At 36.3% G+C, this 15,485-nt stretch overlaps 1 non-coding gene across 1 annotated transcript; it reads right to left on the reverse strand.

Moving 5' to 3' along the window:
- Positions 1-7,489: 7,489 nt before the first annotated feature.
- On the reverse strand, positions 7,490-7,561 carry TRNAP-UGG (transfer RNA proline (anticodon UGG)). Its single transcript has one exon. It is a non-coding gene; the product is annotated as a tRNA-Pro (tRNA).
- Between the last annotated feature and the right edge of the window lie 7,924 nt (positions 7,562-15,485).

The following is a 15,485-nucleotide window of genomic DNA, read 5'->3' on the forward strand; positions in this document are numbered from 1 at the left end:
TGAAATATGAATTTATATGAATTCTTGAAATATGAATTTATATGAATTCTTGAAATATGAATTTATATGAATTCATGAAATATGAATTTATATGAATTCTTGAAATATGAATTTATATGAATTCATGAAATATGAATTTATATGAATTCTTGAAATATGAATTTATATGAATTCTTGAAATATGAATTTATATGAATTCTTGAAATATGAATTTATATGAATTCTTGAAATATGAATTTATATGAATTCTTGAAATATGAATTTATATGAATTCTTGAAATATGAATATCCATCAATTCTTGAATTACGAATTTAAATCAATTCTTGAATTACGAATTTAAATCAATTCTTGAATTATGAATTTACATCAATTTTTGAAGAATTACGAATTTACATCTCTGAACTCTAAAATTATTCATTTTATTTATTCTGGAAATTTTCATCAATTCTAAAAGTATTTCTTCCATTTTTCCCTAATTTTTATTAGTTCTGAAGTTATTCCTTTTCCTTATTCTCAAATTTCATTATTTATATGAGAGAGAGAGAGAGAGAGAGAGAGAAATGTATATATATATTGGAAAAAGCCACCAAAAATGGAGCGCGTAAGTTAAATACTATCGAGAATATATAGCGTTTTCAAAACCAAAAACTGTCAAAGTAACTGCTCCGGCCGTTCTAGTGTCAAAAGTTCTTTGGTAAAACTGGAAAACAACCACCATAATTGCCAATAATAAGCCAATTGGCTGCGTTCGAGCGGATGCAACCGATCATCACCACCTAGAGATAGAAGGCCTCTGCAGCCATTCAGACTACCTAGCAAGATTGCCACATTTTGAAACACAGCATCCTATTTCGTTTCTTCTTATTTTGGCGTAGAATATACCTGATTGGCTCACAAATATCGCATAGTGATTGGATGTGGAGCATAGAAATCGCCAATTCTGAGCCCGATCATTTCTTTTCCTCGCAACGATGATACTTGGCACGAGCAGGGAATTTTTTTTCCCTGAATATTCTGAGGGAAAATGGACTACTTACTTGACGTTACAAGTAGAGTGCGAAGGGCTTCTATCTCTAGGTGGTGATGAACCGATGCGCTTAGTGGTTTTCAAGTTTTCACATTACGAAATAAAACTTCCGACCAAATTTCATGACCATATCTTCATCGGTTTCTCTGTTATTTTTGAAATCCCCCTTTTGACCTCCTTAGGGGTCGAATTTCGAAAAAAAAAACCCCCTTCTTAGTGAGTCTTTACGTCATGAAACAAAACTATTGACAAAATTTGATACTTGCAGATTCAGTGGTTTCGGCTGCGTGATGATAAATCAATCAGGACATGTTATTTTATGCATATAGATCAGTGTTTCCCAAAGTGGACAATATCGCCCCCCCCGGTGGGCGATGTAATGGTCCGGGGAGGGGCGATAGGAGCTACGAGTATAATATAGGATTCTATGGGTTCGCTTGAGTCGGGGGGCGATGAGAGAGAAAAAATTTCTGATGAAGGGGGCGATGGAACAAAATGTTTGGGAAACCATGATATAGATTGTATATGTGGCTTTATCATTGTGGGATGCAATATAATCCATTTTTTTTTAACTGTCCTCAAACAATATCGGAGCGATCTAAATTCCCTCAACAAAATCTTGAAAATTAGCATATGGACTCCACATAATCAAACTATAGTTTACGCATCATGAGCTCAATGGTATTATGAGCGAAGTTTTATAATCTCAAAACTGAATCGGCAAGGATCTGGATCAGATCTATTTTTGAATGTCCTATCGGTTTTAGATCACGCGGATTCAGGTTTGTACGAGTCGATTCGTATTCAGTCACCGAGATTGTTTTTCGGCTCGAGTCGGAATGCGATCGATGACGACACATCTGAGAATAAGACGATTGTTTTTCCCCCTCCTGGATTTATGGTAAATTTAATTTTTCTTTCTTTTTTTTGAAGATTTTCGTAGAAAATGACTTAAGGATAAATAAATGCAAATGTTCGTATAGGTAACGTGTGTGGTGTCCGTTCTGAGAAGATATCATTTTAGGAGAGGCAATTTTATGTCGTGTCCGGAAAATTCGTCGCTAAAAAAAAATTCGCCCCTAGGAAAATTCACCGACTAACAATTCACGGTCAACAGTTCGAGATGAGTGAGTGAATGAATGACCGAAGTGAGCAGGTGAAAGAGTGAGTGAATGAATGACCGAAGTGAGCAGGTGAAAGAGTGAGTGAATGAATGACCGAAGTGAGCAGGTGAAAGAGTGAGTGAATGAACGACCGAAGTGAGCAGGTGAAAGAGTGAGTGAATGAACGACCGAAGTGAGCAGGTGAAAGAGTGAGTGAATGAACGACCGAAGTGAGCAGGTGAAAGAGTGAGTGAATGAACGACCGAAGTGAGCAGGTGAAAGAGTGAGTGGATGAACGACCGAAGTGAGCAGGTGAAAGAGTGAGTGAATGAACGACCGAAGTGAGCAGGTGAAAGAGTGAGTGAATGAACGACCGAAGTGAGCAGGTGAAAGAGTGAGTGAATGAACGACCGAAGTGAGCAGGTGAAAGAGTGAGTGAATGAACGACCGAAGTGAGCAGGTGAAAGAGTGAGTGAATGAACGACCGAAGTGAGCAGGTGAAAGAGTGAGTGAATGAACGACCGAAGTGAGCAGGTGAAAGAGTGAGTGAATGAACGACCGAAGTGAGCAGGTGAAAGAGTGAGTGAATGAACGACCGAAGTGAGCAAGTGAACGAGTGTGAGTGAATTAATGCTCAAGTGAACAAGTGAACGAATAAATGCTCAAATGAACGAGTGAGTGAATTAATGCTCAAGTGAGCAAGTGAACGAGTGAGTGAATTAATGCTCAAGTGAGCAAGTGAACGAGTGAGTGAATTAATGCTCAAGTGAGCAAGTGAACGAGTGAGTGAATTAATGCTCAAGTGAGCAAGTGAACGAGTGAGTGAATTAATGCTCAAGTGAGCAAGTGAACGAGTGAGTGAATTAATGCTCAAGTGAGCAAGTGAACGAGTGAGTGAATGAACGTTAATTATGTCACTCACTTGCTTCCCAAGTCACTCACTCACAAGGTCACTCACTTTCTGATTCACTCACTAGGTTGCTCATCTTGTCATTCACTCATTATGTCACTCACTTTGTCATTCACTCACTAAGTTACTCATTCTGTAATTTATTCACTTGGTCACTCATTCTATCATCCACTCACTAGCTTGCTCAGTCTGTTAAACATCCAATTATTTGGTAGCTCACTTGTGTTTACTAGGTCGCTCAGTCTATCGCTTACTCACTAACTAGGTCGTTTATTTTCTCTCTAACTCACTAGTTCGTTTACTCTGTCACACATACTCAATCACCAGGGTGTTCACTTATTGACTAGGTTGCTCACTCCATCACGCACAAGGGCGTAGCGAGTGGGGGCGGACTTGGGGGTCTGGTCCCCCCCGAAATGTGAGAAAATGACCGAAAAAAGGGAAAAAGATGGCCAAATCCATTGTTCTGTCACTTTGGTCCCCCCCCCCCGAACGAAATCTCTAGCTACGCCCCTGGTCACGCACTCAGTAATCAGGTCATGCGCCTTTTCACAAGATCGCTCATTCTGTCACTCGCTCACTCACTAGGTAACTCAGTCAACCACTGCTAGCTCACTATCACAATCGCACTCACCAAGTCACCCACTCACTCACTCGGTACGTACTCTATCTCTAGGTCGCTCACTTTGTCACTCGCTCACTTACTAGTTTGCTCACTCGCCAACACTATATATATATATAACCATTCTTTCACCCACTCACTAACTACTGTATGATTTACTGACTCACTCGGTCATTCCTTGCTCACTTACTGTCTAACTGACTCGTGTCGAACTGTTGTCGGTGAATTGTTGGTCGGTAAATTTCCCTAGCGGTGATTTGGATGGCGGTGAACATTAGATGCTTTTTGAGACATTTTTCGCTATAGTTTAAAAATAATAGGTACATTGTATATATTTTTTTAATTATTTTGCTCTCAACACTGTGGTGTTACATACTTTTGCACGGTGATTTTTTTTATTAAAATCATTTAATAATTTTTTTTATGGCACAAAATATGCATAAACTTTGGTGATTTTTTAGAAAGGTCGCATGTTGTTGGATGTAAAATTCGGGGGAAAAAATAACTAAGAATTAAAATCCTATAGTTCGTTTCAGGTTTAATTTGCAGTGAAGAGGAAGCTACGAGGGAACCGCATCACTCGTTGCTATGACAACGAAAGCCTCTTAACCTATGTATCGATGCGCGGCCTCGTTAAGGTATGGCTGATTCTCGCCAATCTCGCAGAAAAAAATATTTTTTACGTGTAACGTAATGCTTGTAGAAAAAATTGCAGTCAGTTAGTAACAAAAAATTAGCTAATGAATTTTTTTTTTATTGAAAAGTATCGTAGTAACTTCTATTAACCCGGATTTCACGTTTGAATTTGGGAATAGCCCCAAATAATAATAATAAAAATGATACGGAAAAATTTAGAATTCTTTTACTCACTTTTCTTGCCGAAAAATTTCCGTCGCTCACCCACCCGAACGCATATATACGTCGATGCCACTTGTCATCACTACAGTTTTAGTCATTTTTTACGGATTCCCATTCTATGGAATCCTGACTTGAAGTTATAGAACTATCAGTTCTTTTTCAATTATTGCCAAAAAGAACGGAGAATGTTTTAGCGTGTCTATCTTTGGTGAAAAGAAAGATACAACTGTCACAGAAGGAAAAAATACACTGCAAGCCTAAACCATTGTGGGTCTCTCTCTCTCTCTCTCTTGCTTATTTATATTTATCTGGAGAGATACCGAAGGGGCATCTGGAGGAACAGCCTCTGCTGTGGGGAAGAAGGCGTGTTGGTGTGGGTGAAAAAGAGACATTACTTATGTCAACACCCTCCGCTATCGGAATTCAGAAACCACCCCTATCCTACGAACACGGCAAGAAATAGATATAAAAAAAAGGGGGGGGGGTCTGGAACCGTAACTTACACCCATAAAGAGAGCCTCTCACAACGGTATCGGCGCTGTCGTGAAAGAGGGACACTTCCTGTAATCTATGAGTGAATATCTGAATTCGTTGGAGGCTATTTTCGGGAGAAAAAAAAAAACTAATTGAATATTCGTCTGGGTGTGTAGGCCTATAACTACATGCAAAACTGAATGAAAAATTGTATCGGAAAATTCAACAAAATGACGATATATATATATAACTGTGCAACTAAAAAAAAGCACGCTAGTAATATTGGCGGGGAAAATTTCTTAGAAATCGCGCCAAAATGTTCTTGAGCTCGCCATGGATTTTTGAAAATGGTAACCAATATTTTTTTCTAATTTAAAAATTTTAAACGAATATACATTGGTTCAAAACGGTATTTTTTCAGTATCTTTTTCAAAATCTTAAAAAAATTTGAAATATTCTATATAAATGATCATCAGAAACCTCCAATGTATGGGAACTATATTTAGCGGCGAAGGAATACACTCTCTACCTTTCTCTTCACTGCAAAGTTAATCTGAAACAAACTATAGAAGCTCGTATTAAAGTATTTAACAACATAGTGTTGAGAGACACTCAAATTTTCAAGACATTTGAATGAGTGGTGCTTGGAAATGGCGTTCCTTATCTAACAAAATACTTAGTTTTGGGGGAAAAAAAACCCATTTTAATGAGAAAAACCTTAGCATTCGTAATGCCTGTCAGCAGTTTATATTAAAATATTAAAAAAATATTTTTAGTAAAGGTGGAACAAAAACTTTGACACAGTCAGACGCAAAACATTTCATAGTATTTAAAAATTGGAAAATGCGATTTTTAGAAAATTCACGTGCATCCACCCCTTTAAAGGAAGGAGAATTTTCCCGTAGGAAAAGCATGGGAAGCCAAGAACGTGCACCGACGCCCCCTTTAACTACGCTTTGAAGGAGTGAGATATACTTTCGAACCGAATTCCGTTCGTCACTGAATACAAGTTTCTATTTCTTGAAATTCGTTTGGCCTTTGAACGTGAAAATGTACATATTACATAGCGCCATGCTGCAGCTTTATAACCTTTAACATGTAGAGGATTGATTCAAAAATAAGCTTCAACATCTTTCACGTGCTTGGGAATAGCGTTGCATTTACCGTCATTCGCTTCACCCAACTGTATCTTATATATTCAGTAGCTCCAATAATTTGACGAAACACGAGGCGCAGAACATAACAAGAAACGCAATACATTCTATGGTGTATAATACGTAGGTAAGGATAAGTGTATATTGACTCTTTGCACTCGAAAAGTCCTTTTTCGCTCGGGCGAATCAGCAACTCGAGACGATTTTCCGCATATTTGGTGAATTTCTTACAGCTAACTTAAAATGATTTCACGCACAATTTAACGTTTGAAACTTTTACATTTTAACATTTTTATGCATCTTTATACTTCAAATAAATAAATTACTTGAAGAAATCTAATGGTTCTTTCATGTCTGAAGATAACTCCTGAGGCTCTTTCGTCGGATACAAACGGTATTCTTTGCGGTATTTCTTCGGATTTTGTGCACGCCATTATCCATTCTGAATTTTCTGTCGCTTCTGCGGAATCACCGTCGCTTTCACATTCACTACCTATTAGGGGTCATCCAAGTATTACGTCAGCATCGGGGGGGGGGGGTTCGGATTTGCTGACTTTTGATGACAAGGGGCGGGGAGGGGTGTTTGAAGGTTGCTTACGTCATCAACCACCCCTTTTTGAGGATATATTCAAAATATTCTAAGGTGCTGACTAAATTTTGCCAACAAGGAGGGGGGAGGGGCTGATGTTTTACTGACAGTGGGGGGGGAGGGTGAGGGGGTCAAATATGGCTGAAAAATCTGCTTGCGTAATACTTGAATGGACCGTTACCCTGATTTTTCACCTTCTTATACCTCTTACTTCATCGCTATCTTCACCACTGCTTTTCTCCTTTCCACCGTCAAGTAGTACAAATACAACGCCACAACAGGCAAATTGTCCAACGAGGTGGCTTAAGAACATCATGGATCCCCGAGCCATTTTTTGGAGGCCCTACCTACTACTGCTACACCACACATACACCCCGCCCACAACCCCCTTCCCCCCCGCGGAACCCCCAACAAATCGGTACATGCGGGAATGTGCGTGTACGTGTAGTGAAACCTGACGTGAAGTTTTTTGTTTCTCTGTAATGTTTGTTATGTGTAGTGCTGCCATCTGCCACCAGTTTTTCTAACTATGAGTGAAGTGTTATGATTGAATGATTTATCGTTGTAGGACTGTTGCTCTCTGTGGCGAGACTTTTTAACGGGGAGATCGGCTCGCATTTGCGCCTTGAAGTTGGGAACCACAGAAACCCAACTTCAGCCGACCACTACTGTGGGGTTCGAACCCGGATCCTCGCATCGCGAGTCCGTCACTATAACCACTCGACCACCACAGCGGCAAAAAAGTACCAATGGGCTTGACCGGGATTTGAACCCGGGACCTCTCGCACCCAAAGCGAGAATCATACCCCTAGACCACCGAGCCTAAACATAGACGTAATTACGTTCTTCATCAACAAAAATCGAATTCATCTTCACTTGAACTGATTCCTTCATCGTATTCCATGCTTATTGAGCTCCCTAACTTTGAAAATAATATTCCCATTGCCACGACGGTCGAGTTCGAACTAACGCGAAGACGCATGTATAGCAATAAATCTAAAAAACGTGCATATAGAAATGCCCTCTCCACTTGTCAATACAAGATTCATTGAAAGACTGGTTATTTGTGGAGATGAAGATTTTACAAGGAAAAAAAATCACTACCGCCCCCCCCCCCCCCACGGGGACTCGACGCCCGGTCTCTCGCTTGCCCATTCCTTCTAATCTTCATCTCCACAAATAACCAGTCTTTCAATGAATCTTGTATTGAGACGTGGACATTTCTATATGCATGTGACCATTTGGTTGGCCTATGTCATTCACGAGCTATCAGTTGATTGTTGACGCCGTCCATGTACGGTTCCTTTCAACATATATATACGCTCCAAGGTTGAAACATTCTGTTTGCTTCCATAGGTTAGATGGTAGAGCACTCGTCCGGCAGGCGAGAGACCGGGGTTCGAGTCCCCGTGGGGGCAGTGATGAATTTTCTTCCTTATAATCTTCATCTCCAGAAATAACCAGTCTTTCAATGAATCTTGTACTAAAAAATGGATTAAAGATTGACAGTTGTTTTACACTCGTGCATTGTTGAATACGCTCGTGTAGCGATATTGCCCAAACCAAACCTAAATAAACATCGTCACCGCTCAAATTATCGCGTCAAACCGAGTGGCGAGCGACCGAGAGTCACCGCGTCAAATCAAGTGGTGACTGAGAGTCACCTCTCAAGTTACTGCATCAAATCAAGTGGTGATCGAGAGTCACTTCTCGAGTGCAAAGGGTTAAGAGGAGCTATGGTTTTGAAAAAACAAGTACTTTTAATCTTGGAAAGTCGTTATTAGTCTCATAGTTAGAAAAATCGAAGTTGGCAGCACTACACATAACAAGTATTGCATAAAAACAAACTTCACGTCAGGCTCACAACACGTACACGCACATTCCGGCATGTACCTATTCATTAGAAATGTCGTAGAGGAATGTATACCAGGTGCATGTTGGGTTAAGTAGTCGTTATTAGCTTTGGCCCGTTTGACGTTTTGGCCCTCTTATATAAAAATAGTAAGCTTTACTTTTTCGGTTTTACTTAAGCTGTTCAATTTAAGCTTCATAAGAAACCGTTGTTGAATTTAGTTCATGGAAAACTAATTACAGTCGAATCCCGTTTTAACGAATACCGTTATGGCGAAAATCTCGTTTTAACGAACATTTTTATAATCCCCCAAATAAGTTTACATAGGAACAATGCTAGGTAACCTGGAATTCCTTTATAACGAAATTTCGTTTTAATCAAGTGATTCCTCCGATCTCTTGACGTTCGTTATAACGGGAATCGACTGTATTATCAAAATTTCTCGAAATACCATTGTTGTGAAATTTGAAATTTACTTATCCAAAATCATTGTTGTCCGAATTTCTCGAGAAATTATGGCCGAATTTGAGATTTGCTCATTCAAAAACCATTTGTTGACAGAGACCTTCTTGAGAAATAATTGCTGTCAAACTCAAAATTTACTTATTGACAAAAGATATGTATTGTCAGAACTTCTCTTGAGAAACCATTGTTGCCAAAACTACCCTAGAAACCATCGGTTCAAACTAATAATTTATTCATTCAAACCAACCATTGTTGTCGGAACTTCTATAGAAACTATTGCAGCCAAATTCAAAACTTACCTGTTTAAAACCCGTTTTTATCTAAACTTCTCCACGAAGGAATTGGCGTAAAATTTTAATTTCGCTTAAAGCCATTGATGTCAAAAACGTAAAAACGTTCTCCTTGTAAAGTTTTTCTATTGTTGTTACAAATGCATATATATATTTTCATTTCTTTTAACTCATTTTTCTTATTGTTATCCCAACGTTCTGTGAGAACGTACTTTTTCATCCAAAGCCATCGCAATATGGTTGACTTTTTCTGTGAAGTCATTATCACCTAATACATTATAATTATAAGCATAAAATTAAATAATTTTTTTAATAATTATAGCTTGAAGAAGACAATTTCTCTCTATATTTTAAATCACTTGAGATTATTTTATGACTTCAAACAAATTCAGCTGATTATAATAACTAATAACAGTTAGTTATACAACTAATCCTTAGAATAATTATCAATAACTAATCGAAAGTTATTGCACATTTAAATTCCTCCCAATCAAGAATTTATGGACAATAGACAAAAATAAAGATCTTATGAATAATTACAGTCGAATCCCGTTTTAACGAATATCGTTATAGCGAAGATCTCGTTTTAACTAATACCGTTATAGCGGAGATCTCGTTTTAACGAACACTTTTCTAACCCCTCAAATAATTTTACATGGGAACAATGCAAACAACTTGAAATTCCTTTATAACGGAATTTCGTTATAACGAAGTGATTCTCCGGTCTCTTGGAGTTCGTTATAACGGGATTCGACTGTATTCCGCATCCTTTTTGTTGGTATTGAGAGCGCACGGTAATGTCTCGTTTCGTCTTTTCCTGATTCATCCTCAGGTCAGAATAGTCCCGTTCCATCCGATGTATTCTTTCCCCTCCTACTGCCCCGAATTACTGTCAATCATGATAAAACGACCCGTGGTTTCACTCTGAGAAGAAAGGCGAGTGATTGACCTACCAGGAAAATGCCTGAAACAATTCATATTCGACCATATTGCACAGGAATGTCCCGTATTTTTAGTGGTATTCCCGTGTTTTCGGTCGTTTTCGCCTTTTTCATACACTTTTCTAGTTTTTCCTTTTTTAACGAAGCATATTTGAATAGGCAATCTCTACTGAAATTATGAATGGAGATAATTTTCATCACTTGCAAATTATATTACGATAATTACGTAATTCATCTAAACAATATATTTGTTGCGTTCCAAGTTTTTTTCTCCAGTGAACTACACACACACTGCGATTTCCAGTAAATTCTTACTCTCTTACCCTCGAATTAATAATTTATGAGCAATAACTGGTAATTTTGCCGTCTTTCGACCAAGTTTTGTGTGAAAATTGCCGATATTCAGCCACCTCGTTGGGCATTTTGCCTGTTGTCGCGTTGTGTTGCGTGTATTTGTATTTCGTATTCTAATATATTTAATCTCCAAATTTCCGGTATTTTCTGGATGAAATATGTTGGGTGTATAATAAAATGTACACCCACAAGTCATGTTGAAAGATATTGTATTGAAATATATGTATTAAAATTATTATTATTTTTTAAATTGGGATTTGCAGCAGCTCTTTACTTCTGTGTCCTTCGGGAATTTCAGCAGTAATTAGGAAATTCGTCGTAAATTGAAGTTTTGTTATTACAGTTGTGTCTCGTATTACGGATTGCAATTTCCCGCATTAACGCTTACGATTTAAAATGGGAAATTTGGCATTTTCGTTTCAAGGGTAAACATATCTCAACGAGAAAAATTCGGGAAATTGCGGTCCGTAATACGAGACATAACTGTAATTACAAAACTGCAATTTACGACAAATTTCCTAATTATTGCTGAAATTCCCGTAGGACAGAACTGCTTCAAATCACAATTAAAAAATAATAGTAAGTTTAGCAGATACATTTCAATAGAATATATTTCAACATGACTTGGGTGTATATATTTTATTTATACACCCAACATATTTCATTCAGAAAATACAGGAAATTCGGAACTTAAATATAGTAGAGCGCGGAATATCGGCAATTTTCACCAAAATCTTGGTCGAAAGACGGCGGAATTACCAGTTATTGCTCGCAAATTATTAATTAGAGGGTAATGAAGAATTTACTGGAAATCGCAATGTAGTCCACGGGAGGAAAAAAACTTAGAACACAACAAATATTGTTTAGATGAATTACGTAATTATCATAATACAATTTACAAGTCATGAAAATTATCTTCATTCTTAATTTCAGTAGAGATTGCCAAATCAAATACGCTTCGTTAAAAAAAGGAAAAACTGGAAAAGCGATGAAAAAAAAGGTGAAAACGACCGAAAACACGGGAATACCACTAAAAATACGGGACATTCCTGAGAAATATGGTATTGTTTCAGGCATTTGACTGGTAGGCCAATCACTCGCCTTTTTTCTCAGAGTGAAACCACGGGTCGTTTCATCATGATCGGCAGTAATCCGGGGCAGTAGGATTGGAAAGAAGAGATCGGATGAAAAAAACGGGACTATTTTGACCTTAGGATGAATCGGGAAAAGCCGAAACGGTACCTAACCACAGCGCACAAGCACATGGATTTTTTTTAACAATTACACTTTTCAGATCGAAAAAAAAAAAATTTCTTAATCAGGTCTTACAGAATAGTTAAATTAAAACGTACGTAATTAATTATTATTAAAAATTAATAATCTTTTATAGAGTCGACTATGGCTAACTAATTGAAAGTTCGAAAGGGATATTAAATTAAGATACTGTTTGGTCCAACATCATGGGAATGAATCGACGACGAAATAGTAATTAAATGACTGGAAAAGATGGTAATTGAGATTTTTTTTTCCTGAAAAATTGATAAGTATGAAATTCGAAATGATTAAAACATGACAAAATGAAACATATTTCATAAAATTATATTTTATTGTTTCTATTGCTCAGTCGCAATCAAAAAAATGAAGACACATAATTTGCTAATTGTCTCAGGAAGACAGATTTCAATACACCATACTCATTTTAATCGTCCTTCATTGTTCTTCAATCGCTTTTATTAATTGACACTTAATGAAACTAACAAATTCATGTTACTCAATCGTAATAAATGCATAGTACAATGCATAACTAATCAGCGCGTTTCGAATTTTTATGCATTTTTTTTTTCCCTCACTAAAAGCTTACAATAACTGCATGTTCTGAACTTGATGAACGTCTGATTGCAATAAATAAAGACAATAATATATGATAATGCAATGAAAATCTCAGGATTGTTAATATCTCCATTTGTTGCTCAACAGCTGGTCCGCCGACCGGTGCCGATACGTAAGAATTTTCTGCGGGCCTGCAAAAAATTTCGCCTAATCTATGTGCTTACCGCATAATTTCAAATTTGAAAAATTAAACACAGTCTCTTAATTTGTTTTTATTTATTTTTGCCGTCCTATCTATTTGCTTTTTGCCGGTCCCAGAATATCTCTCAAGTTTATTTATCTTTTATCATCCCGCAAGTTATCTATTTCCTCTGCAAGTCCGCAAATTATTTCCCCCTCTTTCATTTATTTTTTCCCGGTCTTATATTATCTGTCTAGTTCATTTATCTTCTGTCAGTCTGTAAATTACTTTTCAAATTTTTTTTGGTCCGCAAATAACCCTCTTCTTATTTATTATATATTATAGGAGAACACATATATATTAAATAGGGTAATTACTGTATATTATAGTCATTTTTCTTCTCTCGGCCGCAAGTTAGTCCTCCAATTTATTTGTTTCACACCGGTCTGCAAATTATTTTTCCTATCTATTTATTTGTTTTCTGGTCCACAAAGCACTTTAATTGTCCTCTGAAGGTCGGCAAATTAAATTTTCCCTATTTGTTTCGCTAGTCCGCAAATTATTACTCTGTTTCCGCTGGTCTGAAAATCATTTTCTTCAGTTCCACCTATCCGCTAAATTGCTTAACCATTTCCATAGGTTCACGGGTGTAAAGCGGTTGAAGAACACTGTCGAATGAACTCTCCAACTGATTTCTTCACTGAAATTCAACTGCAAGAGATTCAGAAATTATGCATGTAAATTACTCTTATATATTAACTCCCATATTTGTCCACGAAATCTTAAATTTATAATTTGTATAACACATTTCAATGCTGAGTTTTTATATTTAAGATCAAATCATAAATATCTTTCAACGAGACTGTACTAGATATTTATTTTATACCATGAAAACGGACATTAATGCTATTATATATTTTTTTTCTAATCGAAATATATCACGTGATATGCCCATCATACGATTAATTCTGAATCTTGAAACATTCCTAAATGCATATGACGGAGTTTTAAACTATCAATATCATTTAAAAAATTTGCGAAACTAATAAATCTAATAAAAACGGATAAGCATGGCCAATTAATCACCGGAAGAGAAAGACCATGTCTAAAATGTTACATTTTGACATGCTAGAACGTCACTAAAATGAGTAATTAAAAGAAAAAAGATTTTTCTTTGACAATGACTTTGTACTACGTATGTGACAGCCATCAAACTGTTCCCGTCAAGAATAATCAATTCACCCATGACTCGATGAAAATTTAAAAGAAAAATTTTCTGAATCTGAAATTGAAAACAAAATATATTTTTTCTTCACATTTTTTTGATTTTTCAATTCAAGTGACTTCTGAATTTATATATTTGAACCATTTTTTTAATATTTGTTCCGTAAAAATAAGGTGAGAATCATCACTTTGAAATTATATTTAAATATTTGATGTTTATTGACTGAGCATTTTATGCTGAAAAAATCGCGATTAATGTAATTTGTCTGAATAGTTATATTCATCCAGCACAATGCATGACGGGAGAGTTTAATGAACAGGGACTAACTGTTTACAAAAATTCAATTACACTTGAAACTTTCAGTGTAAATTCCTTGTAACACTTGAAAAAAAAAATGCAAAAGAAACAGAAATGATAAAAAAATATGTGTAATGAATATGCAAAGGGGGAGATGAAAAATTAATTATAAAAAATGATGGTAAAAATGTGAAAAAAATTGTATGAAAGAATCTCGAAAGAAAGAAAATAGAAGTTGAAAACATGTAAACAAAAGATAATCAACACGATAATGTAAACATAAAATTATCATTAGGAAGCACTTTGATGAACAATAAAAAAAGTGCGAAATAAAATGGAACCAAACAATTCAAATGGATTGAGAAAATCACGAATTAAAATATTTTGAGAATGAGAACAGAAAAAACTAGGCAATGGAAGAAAAAGAAATCTAAAAGTAGATGGGATAAAAAAAGAGAAAAAAGAAAAATAAAACATACGAAAAGAGTAAAAAAAGGAAAAGAAAAAAAAAAGGATAAAAAGAAAAATAGCAAAACAAAAAACCAAATAGGAAAGAAGAATGAAGAAAACAAGGTGCAGCAATGAATCATAAAACAGGCAGACAAGAAAAACGGAATGCTAAGAGGAAGGAAAAAAAGTAAGTAAACAAACAAAGAGAAAGAATATAAAACAAAAACTAAGATGGGAATAAAACCAGAAAACATAAACATTTTGATGGAAACAGAAAGAAAAAAAGGACGGAAAACAGAAACAAAAAGGAAAGAGGAGAAGAAAACGGAAACAAACGAGAAAGAAATAAGACAAAACGAAAACAAAAAAGAAAGAGAAGGAAACGATAACAACCAGGAAAGAAAGAAAATGAAAACCCACAGATAGCGAAAGAAAACAGAAACAATAGAAACGAAGGTAGGCAAAAAAGCAGATAGAAATACAGAAAACAAAAACAAACAAGACGGAACAACAGAAAAAAATAACTAGAGAATGAACCAGTTTAAAAAATCAGCAAACCTTTTAAAGCAACCTGCTGTTTCCAGTCGCGAGCACTGCCTGTGCCTATCATTAGTAGAAGAGCACCCTTACGGCAAGTTTAACATAAGAATGCGTGAAATCAAGATGATTTCAATCCTTGAATGCAATGGTGTTTAATCGAAACTATGATCAAGTGCTCGCGAGCGCGAAATCAGACACAATCATCGAGCACTCTTGGCACTTCAGGGGAGCACCGTGGTGCTCGCGAACAACGAGTTGAAGATGCATGTTTTAAAGTAAAGTAAATTTTGAAAATTGTAAAGAAATATTAAAATGGAAATCA

Source organism: Pholcus phalangioides, unplaced genomic scaffold (genome assembly GCF_987345545.1).
Source record: "Pholcus phalangioides strain wild (caught in Gottingen) unplaced genomic scaffold, Ppha-v1.0 ptg000008l_1, whole genome shotgun sequence".
NCBI classification, from domain to species: Eukaryota; Metazoa; Arthropoda; class Arachnida; order Araneae; family Pholcidae; genus Pholcus; species Pholcus phalangioides.